The 15828-nt window shown below is 37.7% G+C and overlaps 1 pseudogene; it reads right to left on the minus strand.

Moving 5' to 3' along the window:
* Positions 1 to 8243: 8243 nt before the first annotated feature.
* LOC123889088 lies at positions 8244 to 15342 on the minus strand (annotated as a pseudogene).
* Positions 15343 to 15828: the final 486 nt, after the last annotated feature.

The raw sequence follows: 15828 nt of genomic DNA on the forward strand, positions 1-15828 counted from the left end.
AGATAGTCGAGCTAACCGACGTTAAACAAGAGCGCTGCATGGGAGGCAACCCATGACTTTCACTGCTGTCTTTACTTTTTATTTTTACTTTACTTTGGCTATCACTAACCCGTATGATTACTAGCAGATTATTTTAAAAAGAAAAAGGAAATGGCATTCCACGATAACCAGATTGTGCGTATCAAGAGTGAAATCCAGCAGGAACGTTTCGAAGCCCTCTTCGCGAGAGAGATGTCTTTCCAGATTTTTCCTCACGATACGACGATGAATGCTTTAGGCATAACCGCGAGTGTCAAGTTTCTGATCAATCAACTAGGGTGGGATAACCTCGACCTCTCCAGCTTTCCCACTTACCGAAATCTGACCATTGAATTCCTCAGCTCTTTCGTGACCTATCCTCATTATGGACTCTCACCTGACAAGGGCCAAACCAGATTCAGACTTTTCGGTGTCGATTGTCATTACAGCTACCGAAACATGGCCGATCTCATGAAGGTACCAAGCAGTCCTGATGCTGCAACCAAGGTCCAAGAGGACGCATTTATGGACTATGAGCTGAGCAACTTATGGGGAAGTATTTCTGGAGAACCAAACGCCGAACCTGCTGACCGAGTTAACCAAAAGATCCATAACCCTGCCATTCGCTATTTTCATATGCTGCTAGCTCACACCATCTTTGGGAAGCCCGAAAATGATACCGCTGTTTCTAAGGAAGAATTGTTCATCCTGTATTGTGCTTTCCAAGGACGCCCCGTAAACCTTGCACCATTCGTCTTAGCCAACATCCAGAAAATTATTGATACACCAAACCACCGTATTTGCATCGGCGGGTTTGTCTCTTTCTTGGTTAAGACCATTGGCCTGAACCCCTTCACCCAAAAACTCATCCACTTTGGAGCCCCACTAGCTAGCGGATTCCGTTACCTAAACATCAACTTTTGCTTTAACCGCCAACTAGTTGGTAACTTGGGACCCACAACCTTTCAGCTCATTATCAACCGCCAGCCCGTTCACCACTTCACCTTGCCCAACCTTGAAAAGACGAGCATTCATGACAAAAACAACTGGCTTTTCGATTTGGAAGGAGAAGATGAACATGACCCCGAAACCCCTCCATTCTACTACACACCCGGACCACCATCACCCACCCAGCCAGCTGAATCCATGTCACCACCCACCGCCCTAGTTGATCATACCGCTGCTATAGCCGAGCTCACCGATACTGTCGCGACGCTTCGCTCCGATCTTAATAAATTCCTAGACTTGACTATTGTGAGCTTCGACAATTGCGCTAAAGAATTCGCGAGCATCCATAACGCTCTCAAAAATCTACGTGGCTAGTGACTACCATTATTTTTATATGTTTTCTTCTCCGCCCACACATTTAGAACAATTCATTTAATAAGTTTGGAGGAGGAGAAAACTTTTATTTCCCTATTTTTCGGTGTGTTTAAATTTTCGCATATTTTCTTTTAATACATTATTATTCATACTTTATCGTTTTTTCTTCTTTTTATCTTTATGAGTACCTGTTATATTCAATTTTCTCCGATAATTTCCATTTCAAAACAATCTATTAGCACAACATTATGCGCAATTAAATTCTTTAGTGAAAGATTTCCAAATTTTTATCAAAGAAATTTTTTTTCAAAAATAAGTCTTTGATCACTTTTCAAAAAAGCCTTCCATGAGCAAACAAAAACACAACTTCCCACACTCTTACAAGAGCATGGTTCACGCCATGCATATGATTCCCTAGGGAAGATGTTTTTGTTTTCATTCATTTGACCTCATCTATCCATAATCCGGCGTTACGTTATTTTCGCCACCTTTTGGCAAACACTATTTTTGGCCGTGCTAATTTTAGCAAAGTCAACTCTAAAGAATTGTTTTATATGTTTGCCGTCTTTAAAGAATTAAGAATTAACACCGCCCCCTTTTTTTTCACATATGCTTTCACAAGTTAATTCGAGGCAAAATGGTGTTATAATTTTTGGAGGCTTAATCACGACCATAGCTAAAGCCATAGGACTAGGACCTCGATTAGAAAATTTAGACCATACTCCACCCCGTTTTATCAATGAAGATATGATGAAGAGTATGAATTTAGTGAGGCTAAGGGAAGATGGTAGATATGATTTAATGATTAACAACCGTGTTTTCTCTAATATCACCCTTCCTAACACATGGCTTACGGATGTACGTAATGAAAGGAATCTTCGCTATACTAATAATTTTGTGCCTAATAGAGCTCCCACGCACATTTCTCCAAATGTTGCCGCTGGTGGGGGCGCAAGCATTGTTCCACCTGCACACACTACACATTTTTCTAACACTTTTGCAGGTAGTTCCTCCTCATCAAGGCAAAGCTCCATCGATGATGTACTCCATGAGATACGCGCCCAAAATGCATTAAATCAAGAGTGCGATGGATTATTCTATGCCATGCATCAACAACAAGAGGAGATGATGGAACAAGTGACATCCATGCGAACCCAGCAAAACCAAATTCTGCAAACCCAACATAAGATGCAGGGCTGTTGCCACAGGTTTTACGCTTCAAAACTACTCTTGAGTTGCAACAGTGTGGACACTGTTGGATTTAAGTTTAGGGGAGTATTCTACTATCTCTATTTACTTTTAATTCTTAGTTATTTGAATTTTTATTCCCTTTCGCATAATAAAAAAAAATTAAATTTATAGTATTTTCTTTGGTTTTTCTAAATTTTTCCTTTTCTTGAGCCAAATTAAAATTTTTTCAAAGACTTAGGCTAATAGCTCACTTAGAAAGTATATAGGTTAAGAAAAGACGAGAGGCTAAGTTAAGGAAATTAGGGAATTTCACAACAAAATCAGTATTTTTCCAACACCCAGAAGTCTCCCTAGTATAGATATCAATTTGAATAACCATTGTGCCAAAATCTCCTGATTTAAATCTGTGGAATCCTTTAGTAGTTTATCTATCCAGTCGGACACCATCTATAAAGTCACACATTAAGTAGGTTTGTCGATGAATATAAGCGAATCATCTAAGCAAATTCTTAAGGTCATACTGTGGTAATACGGTTAAACCTTAAAGAAAAAAAAATAATATAAGGTCATACTGTGGTAATACGGTTAAACCTTGGAAAAAATATTTATATGATTGCTAATACAAAAATTTGTATCATCAAAATTTGTATCATCAAGCTATTTGCGAGTTGAAAAAGATGAACAAAGACGCTAACCGGCTTTCTTACCATGTGTGTGACATAGATAAAGGGTCTTAATGTGACTGTCTAGAATGAAAAAGGATGAAACAAAGGAGAAGATTTAGATTTTAGTACAACGGCATGATCCGAATTCGATATGTATAAGAGGGAGAACTTTGTGTGTCGTTGAAATACCCTTCTTGATTGTGTAAAGAACCTAACTAATTAATCTTAGCCGATTTGAATTTCTGACCACGTATGAGTACTTGTGATGTTATTTTTCTCTAAGTCTGTGTGTGTGAGTTGCTTCGCATTTCAAATGTTTTCTATATGCAAGCTAAATTGCTTGAGGACAAGCAATGGTTCAAGTTTAGGGGAGTTTGATACGCCTAAAATATGCTATTTATTTAGTTAATTTACTATTATATTTTAATTATTTTTATTTCGATTTCGAAGTTTTATATTATGAATCGTTACTTATTTCTTGTATTTTAAATAAACAGATAAAAAGTGTACGAGTTGAAGAAAGGAGCGAAAACGGACCAAAAAGGAGCAAAACCGGACAAAAAGGGCCACACACGTGCAACCAATTGGGCCACACGTGTGCAGCCCACAAACAACAATTGACGCCTGCCAAACAAAACAAAGTGGCGGCTGCCAAATTGTCCAAAGTGGCGCCTGCCACTTTCCATCACAGCCGTTCCTCAAAATTTAATCAAACGGTGACGCGTGTTTTGCAATTAGTCCCACATCGGCCAGTACACAACATTGGTGTTTTGTATTTTAGTATAAATAGGTCCCTTTTCTCCACTTTCTAGACACACAACTTTGTAACAATTAACTTGTAAAACGAGAATATAACTCGTATAGTTAGTTGGAAAGAATTCTTAAGCCTTTGCGGGAATTCTTTCTAAAGTTGAATATTATTTTCTTTTGTGCCGACGTTATTCCTTGGAGCTTTTATCCAGGTTTTTATTTTATTTTCTTTCTTTTATTGTTTTTATTTATTTATGCTTTATTTATTTATTTGCTTTATGTTTTTATTTCCGGCTTATTTATTTATTTCGTCTTTAGTTTTAGTTTTAGTTATGTCTAGCTAATTTAATATTGCTAGGATGTGTGATTAGTAGCTAGTAGGGTTTCGATAGTTAGTTCGCGCGCTAGTTTCTTTTAAGTTTTCTTTAAGCAGTTTTTATTTTTAAATGACTATAATTTGTCACGAGAGTGAGAATTAATTAAAGTAGGATCAACATAGAACGCCACTTGAGATTTCTACTAGATAGTAAAAACTAAGCATTGATTATAATTCGGAAGAACGCCCACTTAGGATTAGAGTCAATAATTATTTCTAATTCGGAAGAACACCCACTTAGGATTAGAAGTAATTTAATTATATTTGGTTTTCAAAAAGTACTTTATTAGCGGATGTGAGACGAGAGTTTAGCATCACCTTTATAATCTACAACATTAGTCAAGATTCGCGATAGCTGAGATTAGTGTTTTTAAACCAATATAATTCGAAAACTTAATTGTTTACACCACTAAATATCTAGAAGTAATGCAACTACTTTGTAAAGTATTTTATTAATTTCATGATGAGAGTTGTGAGAGCTGGAAGTGAGAACGGCTTTCGCCTGGAGCATCGACTTTATTAAAATACGACAACTAGGTGGTGTAGTAATTTTACTTAGCACGAAAACTACTTTGATAAGTATTTTATAATTTCATGATGAGAGTTGTGAGAGCTGGAAGTGAGAACGGCTTTCGCCTGGAGCATCACTTTTATTAAAATACGACAATTAGATGCGGTAGTAATTTTACTTAGCGCGAATTAAATATCGAACCCTGTGAAGCAACTAAGAGCTCATCCTAGCAATACGCTTTATTATTCTAAAAACCCCAAAAAAAATATTTTCTTTTGTTTTATTTGAAAATTCTACTACTATTTACTATTTAGCCTTAGATTTACAACGTAACATTAGATAACGGTAGGTCGACTATTGGTCTCTGTGGGATCGATAATCTTTTAAAACTACACGCGGCAAGGCTGTATACTTGCAGCGCATCAAGCCTCGTGGGCTTTTCATAATGCTTCAGCTCCGATAAATCTTCTAGATGCAAAATATATATTTTTACCAAATCTTTATTTGCATCAAAAATTCCTCCCATAAATATATTTGTTGTAAATATATTTTAAATTTAAATCTTCTAATCTTCTTGAAGCACAAAGATTTATTTGAAATAAATCTTTTATTTTTTCTGCAGCAATCTTCACAAGATATATTTTTGAAACAAATATTATATTTTCTAAAAGTTATTTTATTCCTTTAGAAAATAGAACTAGGGTTCAGCTGCCTTCTGAAACACATTGATCACGTGCGCCTTGTTGAGTAAGAAACCACGAAACAATTCTTCAATCAAATCTTCGAAAGATTGAGTAGAAAATAAAAACGCTAGCTGGCGCGAACAATCAGACATACAAGTGTTGTTACATCTGTCGCAACACTTGGCGTAAGCACATATGTCTCAACACTTGGCTAAAAGATGTTTTTGCAAAATGTAGCCAATCATACAAAAACCCAACAAAGGTATATGAAAAATTTGAGTAACAGTGCGCCGGATATTGGTGGCAAAAACAAAAAAAAAAGTGATAAAAAAACATCATTGATGTATTTGTCTTGACCAGTTATGAAATTTGGATCTTATTTGGTGTAAATCGGGTATGCGCAGCGCAACAGCAGAGACTAATCTCTCGAGTCTTGTGAGACCCAAATGAGTGGCAAACCGTCTCTAAGAGTTTTAACATAAAGAAAACAATTATTAAATGAAGTGAATAAGAAAAAAATATAAGAAACAAAGGATAACGACAATGCACCTCTCAAACAATGAATATCAAGATTTGTTTCAATTAAATTGTGAGACATGATCAAAATTTGCAAGAAAAATAAAGTGTATGACTGAAAATAATTGAACTTGAGATGATTACGATGAATAAAATGAATGGAAGACATTACACCACAATCACCATGCAAATTCCACCGCCCCATTTTCAACCAAACCTCCAACTCAATTTCCACAATCCCCGTTTCAGCAATTCCATTTTCCTGGTATCAAAATCCAACTTTTCCACTTCCCTTCAACCCACAGAGTTATCAATTATTCTCTTCAATCTGTCACAATTACTCCTTGGAATCAAAATCATACCTTTTCACTTTGCTTCAACCTCACAATCATCAACGTGTTTTCCGAGAGATAGAAAGATATGCAAGGTCACCGCGAGAGAGGAGAGAGAGTTGTTCGCCGAGGGAGAGATGGTCGCCGGAAGAGAGAGACGGCCGCAGGGAAGAGAAAGATTCTTCGAAGGAATGAAGAGAGAAGTTGAAGGGTTTGTGATTGAGTGGAATAGACACATTAAAAAGTGTTTTAATCTCAACCATTCATTTTAATCTAATGATTATTATTCATTCTCATATTTCTCATATATTTTTATCATTCTCATAATATACATCCTCTCTCTCTCTATATATATATATATATATATATATATATATATAACTCAAATGCAAATCTATAACACATCTTATTTAAATCAATTTGTAACTGAATTTTGCAAGAATCTAATGAAAAATTAATTAATGTAAAAAATGAGAGGAAATAAATTAATTATTTCTATTTTAAAAAAATTGTATAAAAAGAAATTGAATGGGTAACACAAAATGTGTATTAGATAAAGAAAAAAAATTGGAGTTGTATAAAAAAGTGGGGTTGATTTCTATTTAAACAAAATTAAGCATTGATTTCATATTTATTACATGTGAGTTACCACATTATATTAGATTGATTGATGTAGCCTAGTGGTAGATGAACCAAATAATTCTTAGAGGTCTCGAGTTTGATTCTTGTTGATATATTTTTTAACATTTATTTGAATTAAATTAGGGTTAAAATGAGAGAGAAAATAAGCGGGAAAAATATTAAATTTAAGGTTACTTTATCGAAATAAGCTTAGAATATGAGATAAGCGACGGAAGACACTCTATACATGTTTTCTATATTGTTTGACAAATAGTCTAAGTTGTTCGCTTTAACTCCGCTGAATTTGTCAGTAATATTTGGATTTAATTTGTGTGTACCCATTATGTAAAAAGTTTAACTTTTATTATATCTCCGTAAGAGTCATGCAAATGATGATTTGTCACTAATTGATACTGTAAAAAAAGTTTTACAAACAGTAGACCAAAATTATTCTCTTATTTATAGTTAAATTGAAAATACGTTTTCTTAAAAGTCCAAATCTATCCTGGTTAAACTTATTGAAAAATTATTTTAGATTATCAATGTCACAAAAAGGTCGAATGTTTTAACCATTTTATTTATTGAAAAAGATATGATAGAACATACTCCCTTCGGACATAAATATATAAAAAAATAACTGTTTATGCGGTGTTTAAGAAATTTAGTTAAGTGTAGTTAATTTTTTTGATTTAATACAAAACATGAGTTAAGTTTGTTGGGGTTTTTATGTTGGCTACATTTTGCAAAAACAATTATATAGGATGGCAATTTGACCCATACCCAGAGGGTACCCGCAAAAATTACCCACAACGGGTAGGGTAAAAACCCGCATTCTGGGTATGGGCACGGGTATGGGTAATTACCCGCAAAAATAAACGGGTATGGGTGCGGGTACGGGTACCTTAGTACCCACCCCGCCCCATACCCGCATAATATATATTTATTTGTTTTATTTATATTATTATATTATAATATATGTAAATCAATTTAAAACAATAGAACTCTACTAAATTATTACATATTTTTAATAAAAATATTTATTTATAACATAATATAAAAATAATATGAATATTTAACATAAATATGAACTTTAACATAAGGTTAATAATAATTTTGTTTATAATTTTCATTAGTCAATATTAAAATCCTTGAAATTTTTTTAATTCTATTAAAATTATATGATATTTTATAATTGATCAATTTATTTTTAGTAAAAATGCTGGTAACGGGTACGGGTACCTAGGTACCCATTTACAGGTTAGCCAGTAGGCCACCAAAATCTTAAAAATGCCGGGTGTGGGCGAAACTCAAAAGGAGAGAAGATACAATTAGAAAAAGAGATTCAATATGGTTCGGTGTATGATAGAATTGGTTAATCTAATGGTCAAGTGGTATACGCCGGTGAAGGACTTAATTGAATCTTCACTCTAGAAATGAAAAGGGCATCAGCCTTTGGTGTGGTCATCATTACTAAAGAATGGAACCTGCAAGAGAACAATGCAATTAAGATTTAAGACATACCAGAAGCCCAGTTATTACATAAACCCTGATCATAATAAACAAAACTACAATTACTCACCCTTGATTCCTCATTCTTATATTTCCTTAGAGGATACTTGATCCTTTTTTGTAAGAGGTGGCGAGCAGTCAATACGGAGGATATTCTTATAGGAGCAGGTTTGTCTTGGACCTGAAAAACAAGTGTCAGTTTGAAACTTATTAGCTTTCATAAAATGTAAAACCACCCAGAAAGGTTGATCATGGTTTGCACTGAAAAGATAAATCAAATAAGGATGAACTCAAGTTTAAGTACAAAACCAGCATAAAATGTCAACAGAATCAGAAATTAAAATCAAGAAATGTCATTTACAGGCATGCTAGAGATTCCATATTGAACGGAAGGAGTGTTTCCAACTCGACCAATTGACATCTGAGGCAAAGCAGGAAGTGTTCCAAATGGGTTTGTATTGATCGGTGCTGGTTGTGCAACGATAGAATTCTGGGGTGGGTTTGTATTGATCAGTGCTGGTTGTGCAACGATAGAATTCGGGGGGGTAGCCCTGTCAAACATGCCTGGAGTTCCACCGAAGCTACTTCCACCACCTATTTAAGACAGCAAAAGAAAACAAACAATTTCAAACATTAATTCTTCAATCATCACCAATGAAAATCAACAGAATTGTCAAATAATTTATATTTTAAAATTAAAAAAAGATGTACCTTTATCTCCCAATTGATAGTCCTCCCATCTTAGCTCTTCATGGCTTTTATCTTTGTAAACTGGCGTGGCTAATATGGACTCCGATGTAAAAATAGTCTCAGCAGAGGTACCGAAATCTGCACAATAGAATTATCAGTCATCGCCAATAAAAGCCGACAAAATTATCAAATTATTTATATTTTAGGCTAAAAATCTGGATGGGTACTAACATTTTCAGAAATGTGATACTTAAGGGAACAATAAGTTCAACTTAAAAAAAGGGGGACTATTTTCGTTAGCGTGATAAAATAGAGGAACCAAAAGTATAATTAAGCCTATATTTTACAATTAAAATAAATGTACCTTTATTTCCCAATTCATAGTAATCCCATCTTAGCTCCTCATGGCTTTTACCTTTGTAAAAAGGAATGGCTGATATTGACTCCAATTTTTCAGTTTGTGTAGAGGGAGTATCTTCTACAAATGTAGATGAGTAACTACCTACTCTACTTCCACCCAGTCGACCTCGAAATTCTGAATGCTCTATAGCAGTATTGGCAAATGGTTGAGTGGGAGTCTGTGTTTCTGCATAAAAAAAATAGGACCACTCTCAATTACAACGACATAAGATAAAAACTTGCAATAATTATTCAAGTCGCTTGCATCTTAAAAATATATATAAACAAAAGGATGGCATAAACTAGCTTTGAAAAATCTCAATCATTATGTTATGTAATCTTCAGGTCTTTAAAAAGAATCTATGCATATGAAAACTGGTATTTAAGACAGCAAAAGAAAACAAACATTTTCAAACATGAGTCCTTCAATCATTGCATGAAACAAAAAAAAAAAAAAAGGTACCCATAACTAAAATATTGAACTGACCAGCCCGTATAGAGGGAGTATCTTCTATAAATGTTGCCGAGTAACTAGCTACTCTACTTCCACCCCGTTGACCTCCAAATTCTGATTGCCCTATAGCAGTATTGGCAAATGCTTGAGTGGGAGTCTGTGTTCCTGCATAAAAAAATACGATCACTCTCAATTATAAAGGAATGAATAAAGTTGTATATTGCATTACTTTTGAGAGTTTACAAGAGGTGTATATATACACAAGTATAGTAACCTAATTGGAGTAAATTAAGGAACAAATATCTCCAACAATTAAGGTGATTGACTCTATAGACTTTATACAAATCCTAAAATAATAATGATAATAATTAAATACTAATTATGCTTGATATCCCCCCGCAAGTTGGGCGACCTGGAAGAAAGATGCAACTTGGATAGTAGAAACTCGAACCGGGGGCGAAGCAGAGGCTTGGTGAGAATGTCAGCAAGCTGGTCGTTGGTAGAGACGAAGGAAACACGAAAACGGCCACGTTGAACGTTTTCACGGACAAAGTGATAAGCTAAGGCTATGTGCTTCATTCTGGAGTGGAAGACAGGATTAGCACTCAGATGTGTAGCACCAAGATTGTCGCAGTAGATGACAGGACCAGCTGTAGGAGTGTGACCAAGTTCAGTGAACAAAGAGAGTACCCAAAGGAGTTCACTGGCCGTGTCGGCCAAGGCTTTATATTCAGCTTCAGTGGATGATCGAGCAACCGAGCGTTGCTTGCGGGAACTCCAAGAGATGGGGGTGTCGCCAAGATAGAGCAGGTAACCAGTGGTAGAGATGTAATCATCTTTGTCACCCGCCCAGTCCGCATCTGAGTACGCATGAAAGTTCAGGGGAGCAGTCGCGGAGATGAAAATGCCTTTGTCGCAAGAGCCGGCCAGATAGCGAAGTAGGCGCTTGAGAGCCAACCAGTGCATGGTGCTCGGGTTCTGCATGAACTGAGCAAGTTTGTTGGTCGCGAAGGCAATGTCTGGTCGAGTAAGACTCAAGTATTGGAGACTTCCAACTAGTGCTCGGTATTCAGTCGGGGAGGGCAAGGGATCACCAGAGTTTTTGAGCAGCGGAGGAGTAGCAGTTATTGGAGTGGACCCTGGTTTAGCTTCTGTCATGCCCGACTTTTGAAGGAGATCAGTGATGTATTTCCGTTGTGAAAGAAACATGCCCGCAGCGGAAGGAATGACTTCAACACCCAGGAAATAATTGAGATAGCCAAGATCTTTCAATGAGAAACGGGCAGCAAGTGTAGCAATGAGACGAGACAATTCTGTCGAGGAGCTCCCCGTAACAATGATGTCGTCGACATAGACGAGCAAGTATAGTGTCGCGCGTGGTGTCCGCTGAATGAACAAAGAAGCATCGGCGGTGGAATTGACGAAGCCAATGGAGAGCAGGAATACACGAAGTTCCATATACCAAGCGCGAGGAGCTTGCTTTAACCCGTAGAGCGCCTTCTTTAGGCGACAGACATGATCAGGGAAGCTTTTGTTAACAAAGCCAGGTGGTTGAGCCATGTAGACCTCCTCGTTGAGCGTCCCTTGAAGAAAGGCATTGTTAACATCAAGCTGGCGGACCGACCATCCTTGTCGAACTGCCAAGGCGAGGATGATCCGAATTGTCACTGGTTTGACGACGGGGCTAAATGTTTCTGTGTAGTCACAACCAGGGCGTTGATGGAAACCCTTAGCGACCAATCGAGCCTTGTACCTATCAATGGACCCATCTGGATTTCTCTTGATGCGAAAGACCCACTTACAACCAACCAAATTTTGAGCAGAGGAACGACCAACGAGTTCCCAGGTGTTGTTGCGATGTAGGGCATCAAATTCAGCCAACATGGCGGAACGCCAGTCCGGATCACGAAGGGCTTGGGTAATAGTACTAGGTTCCATCGGGGATGAGGGACGAACATGGAGGTTGAGTTTGTGGATGGGTTTGACGATGTTGTTTTTGGACCGGGTGATGATCCCACCGCCATGGGGTTCAGTGGTCGTTGTGGGGGGAGAGGTCGTTTGTGGTTGTGGGAGCAATGTTGGCTGTAAGGAGGAAGGGGGGTCATTACTGGTCGTTTCATTGCTCGTTGTATTTGAGGACGAGGATTGGGATGTGGTCGGGGAGGAAATGCCAGACGGGGAGGGAGGCTCAACAAGTGAGGTATCCGGGGATGTGGGATTGGTGCTCGCAGTAGGTGGAGCGATGGTCGGCAAGACGGGCAGTTGGAGTGGACCAGTCTGTGAGGTCGTGGACGTAATCGGTTGGGCCACCAGTGAACGGAAGGGGAATTCAGTTTCGACGAACTTGACATGGCGAGAGGTGTAAATCCGTCCAGTTGAAGGATCGAGGCATAGGTGTTCTTGAGAAGCTCCCAGAGGTCGTGCGAGGTCTTCGTCTGGGACACCAAGGAGGCCACCTCGTCGGAAAGAGTGGTGAGGATGGCACCATAGATGAGGCGATCCTGGCGACGCCATGTTTGAAAAGCAGGGTTTGGTGATGTTACCGGAGGCGTTGCGGTGGTGGTGATCGTTGCTGTCGGCGCAGGGAACGATCCATCAGTGTATTTGAGTAGATCAAAACCATCAAGGAAGGCTTCTACCTGGAGTTTCCAATTGAGGTAATTGGTAGGGAGAAGCTTGGTGACACCGCTGAGGGTGATACACGAAAAGGGTTTGGAGGGTTCATAGGGGTTAGCTATGGAGCGAGAGCCATCGGAAGCCATGGGAGGCAAAGTGTGACGGCAAAGTGTTAACAGGGTAGGGCTGGAACGTTACCAACTGATACCATATAAAGGAATGAATAAAGTTGTATATTGCATTACTTTTGAGAGTTTACAAGAGGTGTATATATACACAAGTATAGTAACCTAATTGGAGTAAATTAAGGAACAAATATCTCCAACAATTAAGGTGATTGACTCTATAGACTTTATACAAATCCTAAAATAATAATGATAATAATTAAATACTAATTATGCTTGATTTGATATCAATTACGACAGCATAAGATAAAAATTTGCAATAATTATTCAAGTCGCTTGCATCTTAATAATTATTGAACTGACCAGGTTGTGTCTGGCCGAAGTTGCTAATGGCAAAAGTACCACTCGACTTTGCAGGTTGTGCAGTCTGGAAAGGCGTTGACATGGACGGCTGCAGGTAAAAAAAAATTAAGAACAAAATAGAAAATGAAAACGTGATGCAAACTGGAGGTGGTCTGGAGATAATGTATGATACATGCAGAAAACAAAGGAAACTAAAAAATGGATAAAGTTTTGAATGAAGTACATACAAATACAAAGATGCGAATCATAAAATCATAAATGTCCACATACAAGTAAATCAATTATTAGAAAGTATATCCAATTATGCTAAATCTTCAAAGAAAATTATACACGCAGATGCATAAACAAACCATGATCTTTAACGGAACAAAATTAAAAGTGAAAAGCATTATCAAACTACTTACCGCTGTTTGACCAAAACCTGTCAGAGCATTAGATGTGAGTGATGCGCTGCTTGAAAAAATGCTTCCAGCAAGCCCAGACGAAGGTGGATTGAACAAGCTTGGTTGACTAAAAGCACCAGTCTGCCCAAAGGGGGAGGTATTCTGACCGAAAGTAGAACCAGACTGTGGATTTGTAGGGGTGGTAGAGCTAAATAATGGGGATGACTGGGTGTTGCCAAAAATGCTTGAGCCAAATTGGGAAGACGTAGATGCAAATGGCTGTGATGAAGTGTTGACCCCAAATGAAGAGGATGAGCCAAATGGCTGTGATGAAGTGTTGACCCCAAATGAAGGGGATGAGCCAAATGGCTGTGACGAAGAGTTGACCCCAAATGGCTGTGACTGTGGATTTGTAGGGGCGTTAGAGCTAAATGGAGAAGACGTGGATGCCCCAAATGGCTGTGATGAAGAGTTGGCCCCAAATGAAGGGGATGAGCCAAATGGCTGTGATGAAGAGTTTCCCCCAAATAGAGATTGGGATTGGCCAAAAATAGATGATGTTGCTGCTGATGTTGAAAAGCTAAATGCCGGTGAATTGAAAGCAGGAGCTGAAGTTCCAAATCCAGAAGAAAATGTTGAAGTTTTTGGTGCAAATGGGTTGTTCGAATTAGGTGTTGTGCAATTCAAAAAATTGCTAGAGAAGGGATAGGCTGATGATGGACCAAATGTAGTTGAAGGAGAAAAGGCATTTGTCTGTGTCGTAGATGAATTAAAGCCTGCCATACCAGTTGACTGAGGAGCAGAGGCAAGTGGTCCACCTAAATTTGAATTAAGTCAAGATCATCACCAATGAAAGCCAGCAGAGTTATCAAATTATTTATATTTTAAAATTAAAACAAAAAAAAAAAAAAAAGATGTACCTTTATCTCCCAATTGATAGTCCTCCCATCTTAGCTCCTCGTGGCTTTTATCTTTGTAAACAGACATGGCTGATATGGACTCCATCCGTTTCCATTGTCCAGAGCTACCATCTGTTTCCATTGTAGCCGAGTAACTAGCTACTTGAGTTGGGGTCTGTGATCCTGCATAAGATAACTCTCCATTACAATGCAATAGTTATTCAAGTCCCTTATATCTTAAAAATGGATATATCACAAAGAAGATAAAATTTTAAAAACTATTGAACTCACCAAATGCAGAACTCTGACCTCCAAAGGCTGAGGTTGTACTCCCAAATGGGCTGCTGGTACCAAATGCAGAACTAGACTGACCAAAAGCCTGATTGGAGGAGCCAAAACTAAAAGCTGGGGTACTAGAAGCACCAAATGCAGGAGAGCTGGAGGCCCCAAATGCAGGTGTGCTTGATGAGCCAAATACAGGACTACTTGAAGCCCCGAATCCTCCCCCCCACCTCCAAACACGGAAGTATTTGACATGCCAAATGCACTTCCTGTGCTACCAAAAGCTGGGGTTGTAGTTGAACCAAATGCAGGGTTGCTGGTTGCATCAAAAGCTGGGGTACTGGTTGTACCAAAAGCGGGGGTGCTAGTTGCACCAAATGCAGGAGTGCTCGGAGCACCAAATGCAGGAGTGCCTGTTGAACCAAATGCTGGCTGGGATGAAGCGCCAAAAGGTGTTGAGGAACCAAATATGCTGCTTCCAAATGCTGGTTGTGATTGTTGGGTGTTACTTCCAAATGCCGGTTGTGATGGTTGGATGGCCCTAAGTGCCCAGCTTATTTTTTGTCAAACAGATCCATAATTTCATATTTTTCATGGTCACATAGCTAAAACAAAGCTAATAACTAAGAAGTCCATGCTATACCAAAAAAAAACTAAGAAGTCCATGCAAACTAGTAAATATATCTAAAAAACTAAAAAGTAAAAAATATAACAAATGAAGAAATTAATCCTAGGGCCCGTTTGGTGCACAGGATAAGAGACAGGATATGATAACTGAATCATATCATGTCTCAATCCAGTGTTTGGTGACACGCCAGGATATGATAAGTTAATCCTGAAGCTTATCATATCCTGTCTCTCTAGTTAAAATTTTTATCCTGAATTTGAGCTGGGTTACCAACAGGATAGGATAAGAGAAAAAAAATTACTGATTTATTCTATAAAATATATTTTAAAATAAAAAATGAAAATTAATAAAATATAAATAATAAAATAATTTGATAGCAAATTAATAATAAAATAATTAATTTTTAAATATAAAAAAAATGTGATTTTCTCACAAGGGCAATTTTGTAATTTATATAATCTAAAAAATCGAAATTCTACTAAAATTACAATATT

This window comes from Trifolium pratense, linkage group LG1 (genome assembly GCF_020283565.1).
Source record: "Trifolium pratense cultivar HEN17-A07 linkage group LG1, ARS_RC_1.1, whole genome shotgun sequence".
Classification (NCBI taxonomy): domain Eukaryota; kingdom Viridiplantae; phylum Streptophyta; class Magnoliopsida; order Fabales; family Fabaceae; genus Trifolium; species Trifolium pratense.